Consider the following 17,172-nt stretch of genomic DNA (forward strand, 5'->3'; position numbering starts at 1 on the left):
CAGTCACCACAGTCCAAAAATGTGTCTTAAGGACAACTACTTCAATAATCAAATAATTGTTTTTAGTCATTTTTTAAGCAAAAAAAAGCCAAACATTTGCTAGTTGATGCTTCATAATTGTAAGAATTTGATGCTTTTCTTTGTCACACATGATAATAAACTGAATCGCTTTGGGTTTTTGGACTGTTGGCCGGATAAAACATACCATTTGGAGACGTCACCTTAGGCTCTTGGAAATTACACCAGGCATGCTTCACTTTTTTCTGACATTTTATTGACAAAACGATTATTCGACAAAATAATGGGAAGATTAATCGATAATGAAAAAAAATCAGTAGTTGCAGCCCTACCTGGCAGAGAGTCAAATGAGAAGATCAATACCACTCTCATATCTGTCCCTTAAATATAAAGCCACAGCTGAGTAGCTTAGCTTATCATAAAGATTGGAAACAGGCAATGACCTAAGACATTAAACCACAAATTGTCATTTTACACCTTGTTTTTGAACAGATTAAACAAACAAAATACCCAATTTTAATTAATGTGTTCTAGAGACACATTTAAGTCGGATTCTGTTTCCTGTGGACAGAGCCAGGCCAACTGTTTCCCCCTGGTTTCTAGTCTTTATGCTAAACTAAGCTAACCAGCTGCTAGCTGAAGCTTCATATTTAGCATACAGATGTCAGAGTGGTATTGATCATAAAGTAACCCAAGTATTACTGTTTTTCCCCTAACATGCTATAATGGTTTTAAATGCAAGCAATCATCATAGCATTTAAATTCACAGCTGTGACTTTAAAATGCTAAATGTTTAGTACATCAGCCAAATCAGCTCTTGTGTCAGCATTATTTGATGTTTTAAAGTAAACAAGGAAAGAACATTTAGCCATTTGCTGCTTTGTAGCATCTACTTTATCATGGAGTTTGAAATGTTATTTGAAGTCTCTCTTAGTCTGCTGTAAAAGACTGAAACAGCTCCACATTTTGCTCCTGGCACCGGTTCTGTCGACCAGTTTAGGTACTCACTTGGGATGTGGTGCACAGTTTGATGCTGTCGCTATGTTTTCAGCTGCTGGGAAGCATCGAATATAAGGCCTGTTGCTGCAGGCCCAGAGTGGTGTCGCAGTATGCAGCTCTGTCTACTCCAAGCCTTTGTCATCTTCTCATTACTTTTCCAGCCCACGCATTTAATTTGTCCTGAAATTGAGTCTCCACTTGTAGAATAATATTAGATGAAAGTATTGAGCGTTTTTTAAAATTGGATGTTAAAATCGGTCATTCAGTGTGGCACCAAAGTAATATTGAAATTTCTCTGAAACATCAGTGTTTATCTAAAATTGAAATCTTAACAGCACCACAGCAGTAACTAAGTGACAGAGCACAAACCAATACATTTACAATGATGTTGTTGCAATGCAATCAAGTATCTATGGATCTTGTTAGTACGCCACACCTGACCACTGAGTACACTCCGTCGACTACTGACTGTATAACGATCAGTGTTTGTGTTCAGGCACTTCTGCCTTCAGGTTTGTCTGTATACGTCTCAGTCTGGCTGTCTCATTAGATTTACATGGTCCTATATAAGTGTGTGTCTGCGTAAACATATTTGTGTGTGTGTGTGTGTGTGTGTTTGGGGGTTGGAGATGTATTAGGAGGTCCCCATAGATGCCCTGAGGTGTTGTGGAAACGTGAGTGTATTTGAGTGCTCCTTCAACCATGTAGTGACTGTCTGATGAGGCCCTTTTACAGACAGACATCTCTGCACACACGTAAACACACACACACACACACACACACACTCATAAAAACATATAAAATGCAATTATCTTACTTTGTTTTGATGCTTCCTTCCTTCAGGGCTTATTTTAATGTTCTGTTTTATTTACACACATGCATAAACACCCACTATACATGACTAAATATGGAAAAGAAAAACATAAAGACAGATTACTTTGCCTTGATTAAATCTTCTCTGTTAAAGATATCAGTCCAGCCAGCTGTTTCCATAGGAGAGTGCACTCAGACTGAATATAATAATAGTGACAACAATAATAAAACAAACACACGCATACACAGTGAGAGGTCAAAGTGTAAGGTCGACTGCACAACAGCGGTCTTGCTTTTGGTAGAGTTCCAGTGCGTTGCTCAAGGGCACAAGGCACATTTCCAGTCGGATTATTTCATGGGAATTTTGCGGCGAGGGTTTTTTCCTAGAAGAGTGTCTGACATCCAGTCTGGGTCATAGACTCTTTAAGACAGAGCTGGTCAACTTTTCTGATAACGCTGTTTATCCTTGAGCTTAGACTATACTAACTCAACGTGACATTGGTTCCCATGTCTACAAGGGTCCCCGTGGCCTACTGTTCACAGCTAGAAGTCAACTTTTAGTTTTAGTGACATCTCTTGATTAAAAGGAACATATTGTATTGTTTGCCTTGTGAGCATGTGCACACACACACACACACACACACACACACACACACACACACACACACACACACCATGAGATATAAATTCCATTTAACTGTGTCTTGGGCAGCAGAGTGCACAGTCAGCTTTTCACATGTATTTGGTAGTAAACATCATGGTCGTAGTCAGTGGTGTTTCTGAGTGTTTGGTAAAGCCTGGAGGGTCCCTGTTCAGTTGGGGGAGGTCAGAATTAATTGTAATATGTAAGGATGCACTGATGCACTGAAAAAACTAAATGCTTCAAATGACTTTACTATGTTTACTTCTCTATTATTTATTTTATATTGCTGTGAAAACATCAACAAATTTCTCCTTCAAACAACTGTATTTATTCAAGTTTCTTTACAAAAACAACGTTTACAAGATAACATTGAACACATCATGAGAATATTATAATTTACCTTTGTCCCTCTACACATTTTTACGGAATAGAGCTTGAACGCATCAAAATGCAGCTCACTGAAACCTCAGTGAGCTGTTGTAGCCAACTAGCTCTCCTCCTGCAGATTTTATCACAGATTCGTTGTTCACAATGTAGAATTGCCTATCTGGCAAACAATACAGTGTGTCCTCTGACAAGACAATAGTGATTTTACTATGTCCTTTATTCCCGAAGGCTCCTCAGGAAAGATCTCTCTTCGCCAAAACATGTTTGCTATTGTCCTCGGGATGACGGGATGATGGCTGCTACTAGCCATCTCGTCACACACCAGTGAGATCTCAGAGCCTATTTGCCAAAGGGTTAATTTATTCTCCTTGTACCTGCTCATTAATTAAAGTTTGTGGCCATCATTGTTGCTTTTTAGCTGGCATAAAATGCATGTGACACAATAGAAAAACATCGGCCACTGCCATCTATGAATGTCCTCTTATTTTCTGACAGATCCCGATCTGATCTAAATCAGTGCATACCTGGTAATATGAAGTAAATATTTTAATTTTTCGTTTATGACCAAATACCTGAAAAACTAATGATAATATCCTAAGTCTCAGCTGTACTTTGTGTCGAGTTCTAATTAGCAAATGTTAGTATGCTAACCTGATGACACATCTGATTAACATGTTAGCATTGTCTTTATTAGCATGTTAGGATGCTAAAGTTAGTGTTTAGCTCAGTGTGCCGCTGTCCTGCTGGGCTGCATCCGAAATTCCATTTTAACATTATAAGTATAAATTACTATCTAACATAACATTTATTACGCTAAAACAGTTTGTGGGATTTATAAGTAAGTATGAAACCTTAGTATGAAACCACTAGTATGTGAACTTGACACTACGCCAGCATTAATACCCCACAATGCAATACAGTAGATGACAACATTTGTAACAGACATTATGGCAGACATGAACCAAGACAGCTCTGTAACATCAGTAACACTTGCTTCAGTGATTTCACTTTGCTAGATGCAATATAGTTTCAGATTACTTTTAAATAACCAGTAGAGCTGAGGTTGGCATGGGTTACCATTGCTATGCATCTCTAACTGGCAAGGAGGCTGTCAGAAAGAGAGACGTGGTAATTAAAGCTTAGTGCGTCCATAAAGTAACACACTGCTGTTACATACACAAAAGTATGTTGCACAATAGAGCAAATACCGGGTTTGCAGTGCATAGAATGCGATTTCGGATGCAGCGCTGTTTCATAGAGCTGCTAGTGTAGCTGTTAGTCTTGTTTATTCTGATTTGAATTGGGGCGTAGAGCGTTTCAGATGGAGACCTGATCAGTAGGGATACTACTAAGAATTTATTTGTCAAGTCATTTATCAAAACTGTTTGATCTGTAAAATGTCTAGAGCCCATCATTTCTGCTAGACTGATCAGATAATTTCATAAAAGACCAAAAGAAACAGCAAAACTGACCCATTATGCTGCAGTGAATTTTATATAGGATCATCATACGTATTCTGGATGGTAAGGCTGTGTCATTTCTGTGGCAGTGAGGCCTTTAACTGTCTTTGCATACTGATTACATTTTAAGCAAATATCTGTCTCATTTGTTCCTATCAATGGGGATGTGAGATCATAGATGAAAAGTAAGTCGTTCAATGTTTAATACAAAGGAAGGTTATTCAAAGTGAGGTGAATGGTTGCAAACGTTATCTTCAAGCTAAACATTAGTGACCAGCCAATTATTTCTATCTTCTGCCTACCTGCAGTATGAACCTTAAACTGAAATTTACATAAAAACCTATGCATAGCTTTTCTTATCAGGCCAGCTCTAACGACCTCACACACACACAGGCTGACGTCCATCATTAGTTTTGGAGATGTGACATCTAAAAGAAATCATTTTGACTCCCTTGTTTTCTTCATCTCTGGCCCTCCTTTCTTCCTCTAGTAGTAGTGCATGTGGCAGTGTAATTGAAAGCAGCCTGCTTTTGTGTTATTCACAAACTCTTCATCTTAACTTGAAGTTTAGGGAACTACAGGGAGCAATAAAGAGGAGCAGAACATGAGGAGAAAAGACGAACAATAGAAAGAGTAGAAACGAGCAGAAGAGATTGGGGGGGGTTTGGAGAGAGGGTGGGTTTGTGATGGGCATCTGGAAACAATGTAATTTGGCTGAGTCTGGCTCTGGAGAGAGAACTAATGTTTGTTTAATGTGGGATTGTCCTGGACATGTAATTGCTCTCTTTTACAAGGGAGAGACTGAGAGGAGGATATGAAAAAACATCATCAAATGCTCTAAGCTGTGGGTTAAAGCTGGGCGAATTCTGCGTATGTGTTAATGTCTGCCTCTTTTTTCTCTGTCTCCCCCTCCATTTTCCTCCCTCTCTCCCTCTTGATGTCTGCCTCTTGGTCCCTCGCTCTCTCATATAAATACACGCAGAGCACCCCCCCACACACACACACACACACACACACACACACACACACACACACACACACACACACACACCCTTGTATGTGCTGCTGTGTCTGGTTAGTGTCATGGAAGAAAGAGTGAAGGGTAAGGGCCCCTTGAGCCCCCAGGGGACAGCTAGAGGCTCCCAGTCCAAGCAGGGCAGCTCTCTTGGGGCCCCGTGGTTGCTCTCTGCAGCCTCTGCACCTCTGATTGCATATGTTGTTTTTTTTCTCTTGCCCTTTGAGATATGCGCAGTGACATGCAGTGTGCGCTCGTACACACAAGAAAACATAAAAAGAAGGAAGTATGCACTGTGTTGCATTGCGTTGCGTTGTGTGTCACTGTTTATGCTCCCAGCCAGTGGTAGTGGTAATGTTACTTCTGTGCCTCTTCGTCTGTTTACTGTTGCACATTTCTGGGAAGAGACTACAAGCGCACACACACACACACACACACACACACACACACACACACACACACACACACACACACACACACACACACAGCCAGGAGCATGTTGGACCACCCTGTCTATGTGTTTATGTGCGCTGGTTGAGTCACAATCTGTGATCTCTTTTTAATAGCCAGTGTAGACACATGCATTAGCTCCGTAGCACCATTCCTCTTGTTTAGGGAAAAAAGCAGAGCCTGAGGATATATCAACAGATAATAAACATTATGCCTTCTGTTTGTTATCAGCCCTTCCAGGAATTTGCCACTTTCTTTTTAGGCTACAAAATTGTTTTGCAAAATCCACATTTTTTCCATTAATGTTACAGCAGCTTGTGGATGACTAGAAACTGTGTACTTTGATGATTGCTGTACAGTCTCTGAAGTCGTTGTTGCAATTTATCATTGCCTTGAGTGTGTTTTACATTATTTTGAGTCAAACATGCTAACAGATTCATGCAGCCTTCAAGTCCCCATGAAGAGCTTCATATGTGTCTTGGTCATAATTTAAAAAAATAAAAAAAAAAACCTAAGGAATCTGTATCAAGATTTTTGTTCATGTTATGTGATTGTGTTAAAAATTAATTATTTATTGTTATCAGGTTTTTTTTTATTGCATCCTCCCCAAAATTCCAGTGTCCAGGTCAGGCTATAATCACTTGTACATGGGACAAGAATTTGTGTCCTAATATGCTGATATACTCTCACACCAGTGGTGAAAAAGTAAGAAAATATATACCCCCGCATCCTTATTGTAAGTCACACTATTTAACATTTTTAAGCAGCGTATAAACATTGTTAATATGGTTTATTATTATAACGTAGTTATATGGGTTAGGAGAATATTAGGATTGATAGCTTAACTATCATCCCAGATGGAGAACATGTCCCACCCCATGCAGGACACTCTGACAGCACATGGGCAGCTCCTTCAGTGACAGGCTGCTTCACCTGCAGAGTGTGAAGGAGAGACACTGCAGGTCTTTTCTTCCTTCTGCTGTCAGACTTCACAATCAGCACTGCTCCTAGTAGACCACACACACCAAAACTGACAGGCATCACCCATGTGCAATATCAGTATAAATTAAATTGTACAGTAACTGCATGCCCTATATGCAATAACTTGAATTCAACCATTCAGTCTGTGCCCGTATTTATGATTCTGTTATATCCTGCTTGTTGTTTATAGTGGTTTTTGCACTTTGCTGCTCTAACATTGTAAATTTCCCCACTGTGGAGCTAATAAAGGATTATCTTATAATGTAAGCAGCCATAAGAACATTTTGAATGTTTAATAATGTACAGTATTTGTCAAAAATTTCAACTCCTACTATGAAGACACATTTCTGTGTCACAAAACTGTGTTTTACTGTGTCGTTATTCATTATGTATTTATACAGCCGCCTACACTTACTGGTGCCCACAGGAGGAGTTATAGTTTTTGACAAATACAGTAATAAACACTTACATCTGCTTACGGCAACATTATAGTGAGTTATAAAGCATTTTAAATGTCTATATACTGCTTATAAATGCTATACACAGACATAAAGTAAAGTTTTGCCTTAGCTCAAAAATTAAGTGGGAAATGTAGTGATGTATCTGCAATAAAATGTTCTGCACTTCCAGTCTCCTTTTCCATACTTTTCTGTCCTCTCCTGATCTTTGTCCCCTCTGCATATTTTATATGAAATGACTTTATCTGTGTTCAGCATAGCCTCCACTTGGCTCAATCACAAATGGGAATCTCATGTATTTTCTACCTCTCAGTCTCTGAGATCGTTAAATGTAGCAGTTTCATCGCCCAGGCTTGCGCTGACTTTCTTCCATGTCCATTTCCTCTAATTCCACGGTGTTGATGGAGACTCTGGGACAACATAATGTGTGAGGGCAGAGATCAGTGTCTCCCTTCATACACGGTTTACCTGAAAGTAGGAACTGATTGATTGAAGTGTGAACTATCCTGTCACATTTCTTATAGTCTTTTGATGTAGAGCCAATCCCCCCTAGAAGACTGATGCACATTATCATACTGCCTTCCTTGAAATCAGAGGTTACATGGCACACACATACACACACACACACACACGCAATGTCTTGCCATTTCAAGTGAAAATACCCAGAGAGGAGAGATGGGGAGAGAAATGAGGAAGGTAAAGGGCACCTATACATTTAACTTTGCACAATTTCATACCATTTCACACCTTCAGTGTATTTCCCAACAGTTAAAGATTGGTCGTCGTAGTCTGTTGTTGTGATTATCAAATAGGTTCTTCTGAATTGATCTTGTTTGGTAATGTAGCGAGAAACAGCTTGCAACTGGCAAAGTTGCATTTTACTCACTTTTCTGGTATCAGCAATGTCTCTGTCTAACAGAGATCTTCGTCAACTGTAGACAATGGGAGCTGTCACTACAGTGTGGATCTTTCGTCTGACTTTTGCTTTTGTTTTGTTTTGTACTGTTTACATCGTGACTGCTGTAATAAAAGATAAAACAATCGCTGCGATGGTAGTTCTCCAGAGAAGCAAAAATATTTTCCTCATCTTCATTTGGGCCCGATCCTGTTTCTCATTTTTACCCCTACCCCTTATTGCGTGTACCCCTTTGCCCCTTGGAACAGGGTTACAAGGGGTAGTGGTTGAAATCTTCCCCTGTGAAATGGGACTACCTTTTAAGACCATCATTTATCATCAGTAGTCGTAAATAGCATTAGCGTAAACAGATGCAACTAAAGAAATAACGGTATTATCACAATGACATTTGCCATTTACCTGATGGAAATAGAAAACCATGAATGCTCACGGTTTGTTTGTAGCATAAGTTTCACACTGTCAATCAAACAAGTCATCAAATAAAAAAGAACCAAGTGTAGCAACTTTGCTGCTGGACTTAAGTTAAATTTTAGGCATCCTGTGCTATCAAGGCATGGGAAATGTGACATGGCAATATGTCAAAATCTGTGACTGTCATGCACACATCAGCAATAACAGTATCATGTTAGCTAGCTACTTAACCACCAAGACATCAGCATACTACTAGCAATTTTTTGTTATGCTTGTTATAGGAATATCTTACAGTAAAACAACATTAAACTAAGATAATTCAGTGTTTATTGTAATCTTTAAGTCTTGATTAAAGAAGGAAATATATTTGGGAGCCATCTTGACGATTGTTTCTCATAACACTCTCAGTACGTTTACATGACATTAGAGAAAATAGATTTATTGTGTTAGTCCGATTAAAACTGGACTTTTAAAATACATGTAAACATGTTGAATTTCTCAAAGTCGGACTAACATACCCAGATAATACGTTTGGGAGTCAAATTACTACTTGAATTGCACGTAAACAGTAAATTGGAGCCAAACTGGCTGAGGCATTTGGCGCATGCTCCACAGTGTCTGCCCTGGGCTTTGACCCGGAAGTAGAATAGCATTAAATGCTTTACAGATGAAGAAGGCGGTAACAACATGGCGAAATCTACATCCAGAGCCATGTATTTTTGGACAGACAAAGTGTACAGAGCTGTAAAGTTGTCCACCATGGTATCACTTTGCCACTAGCTAACTGTAGCTAACTTGTTTGTCGAGTGTTTGGTCTGTGACATAATAGATCAACTGGAAAAAGGTCCAGTACTAACAAGCTGAAAGGGGGCATATTGCCACCTATTGTAGGGAAGTCGGACATACTTTGGTCAATAAATCGATTCCCTACCCTGCTTATATACTGAGACAAGGACAGTGGTCCAGTTAAATGGCCAGTTGAGCTATAATAGTTGCTCAACTTAACTGTGCATGTAAACACACTGTTTGTTTGGAGTGTGCCTCTGAAAAAACTCAGTTTGGAGGGCCATGTAACCCTAACACTTTGCCCTATCCCTCTATCCCCACAAGAATCTAGACACCCTACCCCTAGACATGAACACGCAAAATGGAGGGATGAGGGCTAAGTGGTAGGGGTGAGGGGTATATTGGTATTGGGCCTTGGTGTCTCTTAGGCCTTCAAACTCAGGAATCAAACTGGACTCCCTGGATCATCTTTCATTTGACTCACCACTATTGAAGCAACACCCCCCCATAAATGCAGCCCTGTACATGTTGGTAACACAAGGCTGTTCTTAGTCTAAACGCCCACAGAGGTGTTTTCAACTGCGCTGACTGAACCAGACTCAGGGTTTAAATGGCCAAGTCTTTGGTGGTCTTTTCCAAAATGTTAACACTGAATAAAATAATCTATAATGAGGTCAAGCTCTACAAATTCTAGTAACCTCTTAGACTGATGCCACACTTCATGTTGCTCATTATGTTCTCCTCTCAGTCTCAATATAAGTCTGTCCCCTTGTGTTCCTCTCATTAAGTTCATATCCCGCTGAGAGATGACTTACTCACTGACCCCCCCTTTGTAGTCTCTTATCTCCTGAATTTTTTTTTTCCTCACCTGCCTAGAGAAGACGATGCCAGACTTCGTTGTTAGTTTACTTGTTAGCTTGTCTCTCTATATATCTGTCAGCCTCTTATCCTCTCTGCCTCCGACCCTTTCTGCGTTTATTCGCGGGCAGTAGGAGTGCCACCCCTGCAGGCAGCAGGTGTTCTGGGGTCCTAATGATTGTCTGCTTCCAAATGGTAATTAGGGCAGCCCCGCTGTGGCCTGGTCTTTTCCTGATCGAGGCACGGCAAAACAGAGCACAGCTAGCAGCGGATCAATTAGCACTGCCCACCTATCTGCTCGAGTTCTGTTGCAGCTGTTGGCGTCATCTTTTTTATCATTATCACTCGCGCCATCATCGACATCACTGCTGTTTTGCCCCCCTGCTGTTACTGCTAGCCATTTCTCCAATAGGTAGTGTGCTTATTTAAAGTCATAGTAAGATGTCTTTCTGCAAATATGTTGGACTTCCCCTCCACATAGACAGTGATGCAGCGCTTGTCCAACAGTCTCTCACAAATAGATCCTAGACAGGCAGTTGTTGGTGTTGTAGTTCTGCAGGCAAACACTGTCTTTTGCCTCACTCTGTGTGTGTGTGTGTGTGTGTGTGTGTGTGTGTGTGTGTGTGTGTGTGTGTGTGTGTGTGTGTGTGTGTGCGCCATGTGTGTGCAACAAAGGATGTTTTGTGAGGCTGTGGGGTAATAAGAGGCTGACCTGGGCACAGTGCTCCACAAAATGGTGTGATTATGACATGGCCGTGGTACCATAATGCAGGTCAGACAATGACCTATTTAAAAAAAAAAAAAAAAAAAAGAAACTCCCAAAAGACAGGGTAGGCTGCTGCTACTCAGCCCGTCTGACCCTCTCTGTCTGTATACGTGGTGCTTTTTTTTCCTCTCTTCATGCTTTCCATCATCCGTCTTTCTTACTCAAGCCTTCCCTGTTTTTTCCCTCCATTATGATATTGCATCAAGGATAAAAAATGCATATATTCTTTAAATTTCAGTTGAATGGTTTGCAATCTGACACGGTGAAAACATCTGCCTATTAGGTGCAGCTTTTAACTCTCTCTCTGTTTGTATCTGTCTGTGTTTATCTCTCCGTGCCCTCGTCTTTGTCAGTGCTCTTTCTTAATATGTCTGGTTTGTCTGCCCTGCAACAGCCTGCAGTGAGCAGCGGGGCCAGCCAGGGAATCACTAAGCTATTGGTTTAATGATGCCAGCTCCTACTTTACAGGGATTTACATGTCTGTGTCTCTAAACACCCTGTCCACACACACACAAACACACACACACACACACACACACAAACATGCACAAAAACAGGCATGGGTATGATAGGACGGCTAGACATACACACACACACATAGATAGTGTAGTGCTGGCAATGTCCTTCCCAGTCACTGATTGCATCTGCAAACTCTATAATTTTCCTTGTCAGACAGATAGCAAAGGTCAAACGTACCTGCAGACATAACACATTTGTGCTCAGCATGTTAAAGAATTAGCAGCAGAATAAGACAGATGGAAGCACACACGCGCAGGCATATACGCACACTCACAGCCTTCCTGTAAGGTTTGAGTAAACGGAGAAACAGTTAAAATTGGGGCAGGATCATTGAGACTAATGATATAGCTCATGTCTGAGGCCTGTGTTTTCCTGGGTGGAGAGAAGACATTAAATAGCGGCATGAGTGGCTGTGACTAAATGACAATGCAGGAGGCTGGAAAATAGCACATGACTGGAGAGGAAGGAGCAGAGAAGAGGAGGGGAGGGAAGGGAAAAAAATGAGGAAGGGGAGCGAGTGAAGAAAGGGAAGGCTGTAATGGTTTCATGCAGTCATACAAACACATGTCAGGTGTTTTTCGGGCTGTCTAGCTGGTACATTTTTGGGAAAACAAGTGCAAGAGAACAGAGTGGGAAGTAGAAGAGGAGGAGCCAATATATTTAAATCCTGTCTGGGTTTCAAGTAGACCATGGACCTCTTAATCTCATCCACTTGACAAACATACACACAGGGCCAGGCAGACGTCTAGCTAGCCTATTTTCATGTGACCTGAATTCCCCAGTGTGGCATTTTTTTCCTGCCAGGCTAATCTCATTAAGCTGGGTGCAGAGCTAGAGAACAAACACACTAGGCATCCCTCACTCCCACTCTGCCTTCCTCTCCTCCTTTTGTCTCCTCTTCATCGTGTTCACTTTCTCCATCAACCTCCCCCTCCTTCTCTCTTCTTCTCTGCTTCCATTTTTGTTACTGTCTTCCTTCCTCTGCCTCCTCTTCCTCCCACTCAGTTGTCTCCCATATCTGTCCCTGCTTTCTGTCTAATTATGGCCTGCCACGGCAGAACAGAGTGGAGCAGGTCTAGCTAGGCAGTAGAGTCGAGCCCAGAGAGCAACCTCTGCTTCCAGACGCACAATCAATCCTCATTATAGCCGGCTCTCCTGCCTTCAACTTGCCTCTTCAGGTCTGCCTGTTAAAGCTCCACACTGCCACACACCTTTGTCTGCCAGTCTGCGGAAATCAATGCAGTGCATTATTGCATCTGTGTGGCTGGCCTGATTCATGGTCAACGCACAACAGAATACAGTTATTTACAGTCATCCTAATCCCTCTGGCTACTTTCAGGGGGTGATTGTGTGTGTTCATGTGCATAAGACTGAGCGTATGCTTATGTGTGGTTACAGCACAAAAAAAAAAAAAAAAAAAAGGGGCCACACAGCAAGCAAAGTTATTTATAAGATAAGGACTTGTTTCCGAAGCAGGGCACCAAAGATGGAATATAAAATGCTACCACATGCAGTTGTGTTACAGATGGTTAGCCCAGATTGGAGGTGGAATCTCAGCTTCCAATCAGCTTGCCGTTGCAGTCTCGCTGAGCTGCTGTTTTGAATCTGGTTTTAGCTGGTATTAGCAAATTCTTGGTCAAAACAGGTTGTCATCAGAACAATAATGGTTGTCATGACTCCTTAAGGATAAGTCTCACTTTGTAGAACATAAAGGCCACTATTCTTTTTGAAGTTGTGCTTTTCATGGTAACATGTGGCTAAACAGATTTTACAAATGTTCTTTATTACACTTTCTTAGGTTTTAAATGTCTCATGGCACAGAGAAAACAAGCTTTTTTACCACAAAGCTTTGCTTATTTACACATCTACACATTAGAGGTTAAACCAGCTTGCTCAGCAATTTACTCTAATATATTTTACAGTAATTGCAGTACTTTAGCTGAATTTTTTTTTTTTTAATCTCATTTCAAATCTGAACACCTGAGGAAGTTTCTGATGAGGTCTGTCTACGGCCAGATAGTGATTCAAGTTTTGGGACCAATTATTTATCTTTTTCAGAAACCTACAATTGTTGCAATGATACAGTCATGCAGTTGAGATGTTTTGCTTATTTTCTTGTTTAGGTGTCGCTTTTTAAATGTCACAGACCTATTTAGTTGCTTTCTGGGCTACTGTCACATCGTGATTGTTATACAGGCTGCTTTTTTTGTAAGAGCTAAAGAGTGGTGGTCTGTATGTGACTTGATGCCCACACACTGCAGGAAAGCTATGCATGGGGTGTCGGTGGCTTCATGGATAGAGCAGGCGCCCCATGTACAAGGCTGTTGCCACAGCGGCCCGGGTTTGAGTCCAACCTGTGGCCCTTTGCAGCATGTCACTCCCTCTCTCTCTCTCTCCCCCTTTCACACTCACCTGTCCTGTCAATTAAAGGCAAAATGCCCAGGAAAATATCTTAATAAAAAAAAAATTAAAAAAAGGAAAGCTATGCATATCTGCTGAATATTTGCTGTAGAGGCACATGTTAACAGAGGAGAGAGCCTGTCATGTAGAATTAATCTTATATTTGTTTTATGTAGGCATGTAGTGAACATGTTAGGAAGACATTGAAAGACACTTGAATGGAACGGAGCCTAATAACATTAATATATTAACAGTAAAGCCTGCGCTTATATAAAAAGTCAAACTGTCTGCTGTAGAATAGCCCATTGATGATTAATACAGACATGACGGTCCAGTCATTCTGATGTGAGTACTCGGTGTGTATACCATAAAAGTTTTTCTTTGTATTTTAGGGTTAAAGGCCTGTATTGAGTTTATTTTTCCAATACAGATTGGATATATAGGCCAATACTAAAAGTAATTTTAGCAGTGTTAGTAATTTAGAACCATTAAAGCCATTACACATTAATTTTTCAACTGTTAAGTATCCCACTCAGTACATCTCTGAATCAGATCCTGGTCTCCATCTTTTAATAACTAGTTTAAGGCGAAAAATGTTTCTGTTAAAAAAAAAAAAGGACTTTGGTCAGTGGCCTGAGTGTAGAAGCTCTTCCTGAGCCTCTCAGTGCTGGCCTGGTATATTTGGTACCTTCTTCCTGACTTCAGTAGGTAGAAAAGGACGTTATCCTGACAGTCTTGCAATGCTTCATATAAATATTCTTTAGGCAGGGTAGAGCAGAGCCTATTGTATGTTCAGCTGAAGGAATCACTCTTTGCGGGGCCTCGCGGTCCTGTTCATTATCAGACTTACTGAAAATCATACAGCTTTTCAGTGCGACTCGGTCATGTTATTCCTGCTAATCATACAGACCCAGGATAAGGGTTAGAGGATCTTTACCATTTGTGTTACAGTGTTGGTCATTCTGCAATTGGACTTATTTCATTAGTGCACGATCGCATTAAGCTAAGCTACTTTGAATGTTCTTGACTCCTGCATTCTCTTAGTCTGCATTTTTGTCTTAGCTTTTTCTTAGTTGTCTTTGTTCTGCCGACATAGACATGCTGTTTAAGGAGCAGATACATCTCAGGCCAGTCAGCTTCTCAGCATTTGATGGAACACTTTTTTCAAATACACTTGCTAGAAGATCTTGTACCGAAGTCCTATATATTTATTGTTTTTGCTTTTTGGCAAGTAAAAGAACAGCACGCCTTCCTTCAAGTCCATTTTGCTAGTGGTGTTTGTTTTCCTCGAGATGAAGCATGTTACTATTCATTGTTCTGTATTTTTAGATTGGTTTGGAAACTGACTGAATCTTCTAGGGATCTTATCTATAATACCATCAGTACATGATAGATTTTGCAATGCTCTGCCCGCAGTTGTCACACCACGGGAAATCATACATCATGTCTTGAACTGTATTCGCCAATTCCTCGCTGCCTGTTTTTTTTATCTCTTAAAAGATTATTCGTTTTCCCACAGCCTCTCTGTCGTTTCCTTTCTGTGCCACAATGGTACAAGCCGTGTGGGACGTTATCTCGTCACGGCGGCGTCTGTCTATCTATCTGTCTGTCTGTCTGTCTGTCTGTCTGAGAGTCTGTGTAGATACATTATTGTGAGCAGAGTAACAGAAGAACAATGCATGATAGAATCTCTGTTCTTAAACCGCAGTAGAGCAGATCGTCTGATTAGATTTTACCTTGCTGCTTAGATTTCCACAATAATGAGAAGACCAATTTCCTTGAAAGTACCAAAGTAGTGATGTGTGGCTGTGGGATAACTATATTTAAGAGCTACAGTTGGTGGTACAAAGGTCAAAAGTTTTATAGCACCAAAACGCTCACAGTCTCAAATAAGCTTTCCAAATGTAGGAGTATTTCAATGGCTCAGATGTACCTAATAAACTGGTAGCTTAATGTGTTCTCCTGACTATTCTCAAACCAAGAAGTCAGGGCAGGTTTGGAATTATATTCAGTCTAATTGGGTTGCATGGCGTCCTTTTATATTGCTGCGCATCTTGGTATGTGTGTTAATATGTAAAGAACTTGTGGCAACAAAGGCTGACTGTTGTGTCACCCCACATTGTCTGTGTCTCTTTACTTGGACGCGCCGCAAAGACTACAGCCAATAGCCAACTAGCACATATGTTCTGCACCTGCACGAGAGGAAATAATTTTCCATACCAGCAGGCGGCGGTTGTCTGTATTAGTCATTCGAAAAGGGAAATCAGAGGACCATCAGGACACAAATTTGCAAATCAGAGGATAGGGAAAGATTGACCTGCCCTACTCTCCTTATGATTGGCGAGTACTTGTTGCCTTAGTTAGTTGTATTGGTTAGGTTAAGGCAAGAGAGGTGGGATTGGGTAGGGTTGAAAGGACATTGTAAGAACAAAGAATATATACTGCACGCTCGCGAATAATAACACAAACAATTACGGACTGGTTCTGCTAAAGAAATCAATGGCAATGACTGTAGTAGTTTACTTTCCTCACTTCTTTTTCTCTTCTCATGCGCTGAGCTGAACTGCCAATAACAGTGATTTCATTCACTTATGGGCACCGCTGTCTCTGATGCCGATTCAGCCAGAAAACAAAATGTCAAGAGCCAACTAGTGCCAACAGTGCTGCACAAAACACAAAAACTAGGGCAACAGACACTCATCAATGGCCCAACACTGACCAACAGCCGACCCTCAGCTTGGTGTGTTAGAACTCCAATACTTGATTGGATTCAAGTGGCTAGATGGGATGATGTTTCCAGTCTTTATGCTAAGCTGCACCAACTCTCCATGGTATCTGTCCTCTCATTTCACCCAGAAATTGAGAAGTTGTATTTCCCAAAATGTCAAACTACTTCTTTAACGGAGCTTGAGCTCCTGTAACTGCAACACACTCATACATACAAGCTCCTGCCTTTTACAGCTCTGTGATGTGTTGTTTTCTCTGCTTGATATCTGTATTTCTGAATGTCATTGCTTTTACCTTGAGTTGTGACAAGCCTACCTTGCTTGAAGAACTTTGTAAATAACATATCACGTCAGCCACTAAACCCCAGCATTCCCACACCCTTCTCCTCTCATACTGTCACCTGTCACTTACCGACAGTTGTCTTTGCCCCAAGAGGAAACCTGCTGTGACATGACCTGATCTGTGGCACACAAGGTCACCTATCTGTCCCTCACTTAGACCTTGGCTGTCAACTTTCATCCTTCTTTCCCTCTTTCTGCTGTTTCCTCCACCTCTCTGTTCCCCC

The 17,172-nt window shown here is 41.0% G+C and overlaps 1 protein-coding gene across 1 annotated transcript in view; it reads left to right on the top strand.

Moving 5' to 3' along the window:
- dym (dymeclin) overlaps positions 1-17,172 on the top strand; it is a 68,334-nt gene that overhangs the window by 33,490 nt on the left and 17,672 nt on the right. The window lies entirely within an intron of this gene.

Source organism: Epinephelus fuscoguttatus, linkage group LG18 (genome assembly GCF_011397635.1).
Source record: "Epinephelus fuscoguttatus linkage group LG18, E.fuscoguttatus.final_Chr_v1".
Classification (NCBI taxonomy): Eukaryota; Metazoa; Chordata; class Actinopteri; order Perciformes; family Serranidae; genus Epinephelus; species Epinephelus fuscoguttatus.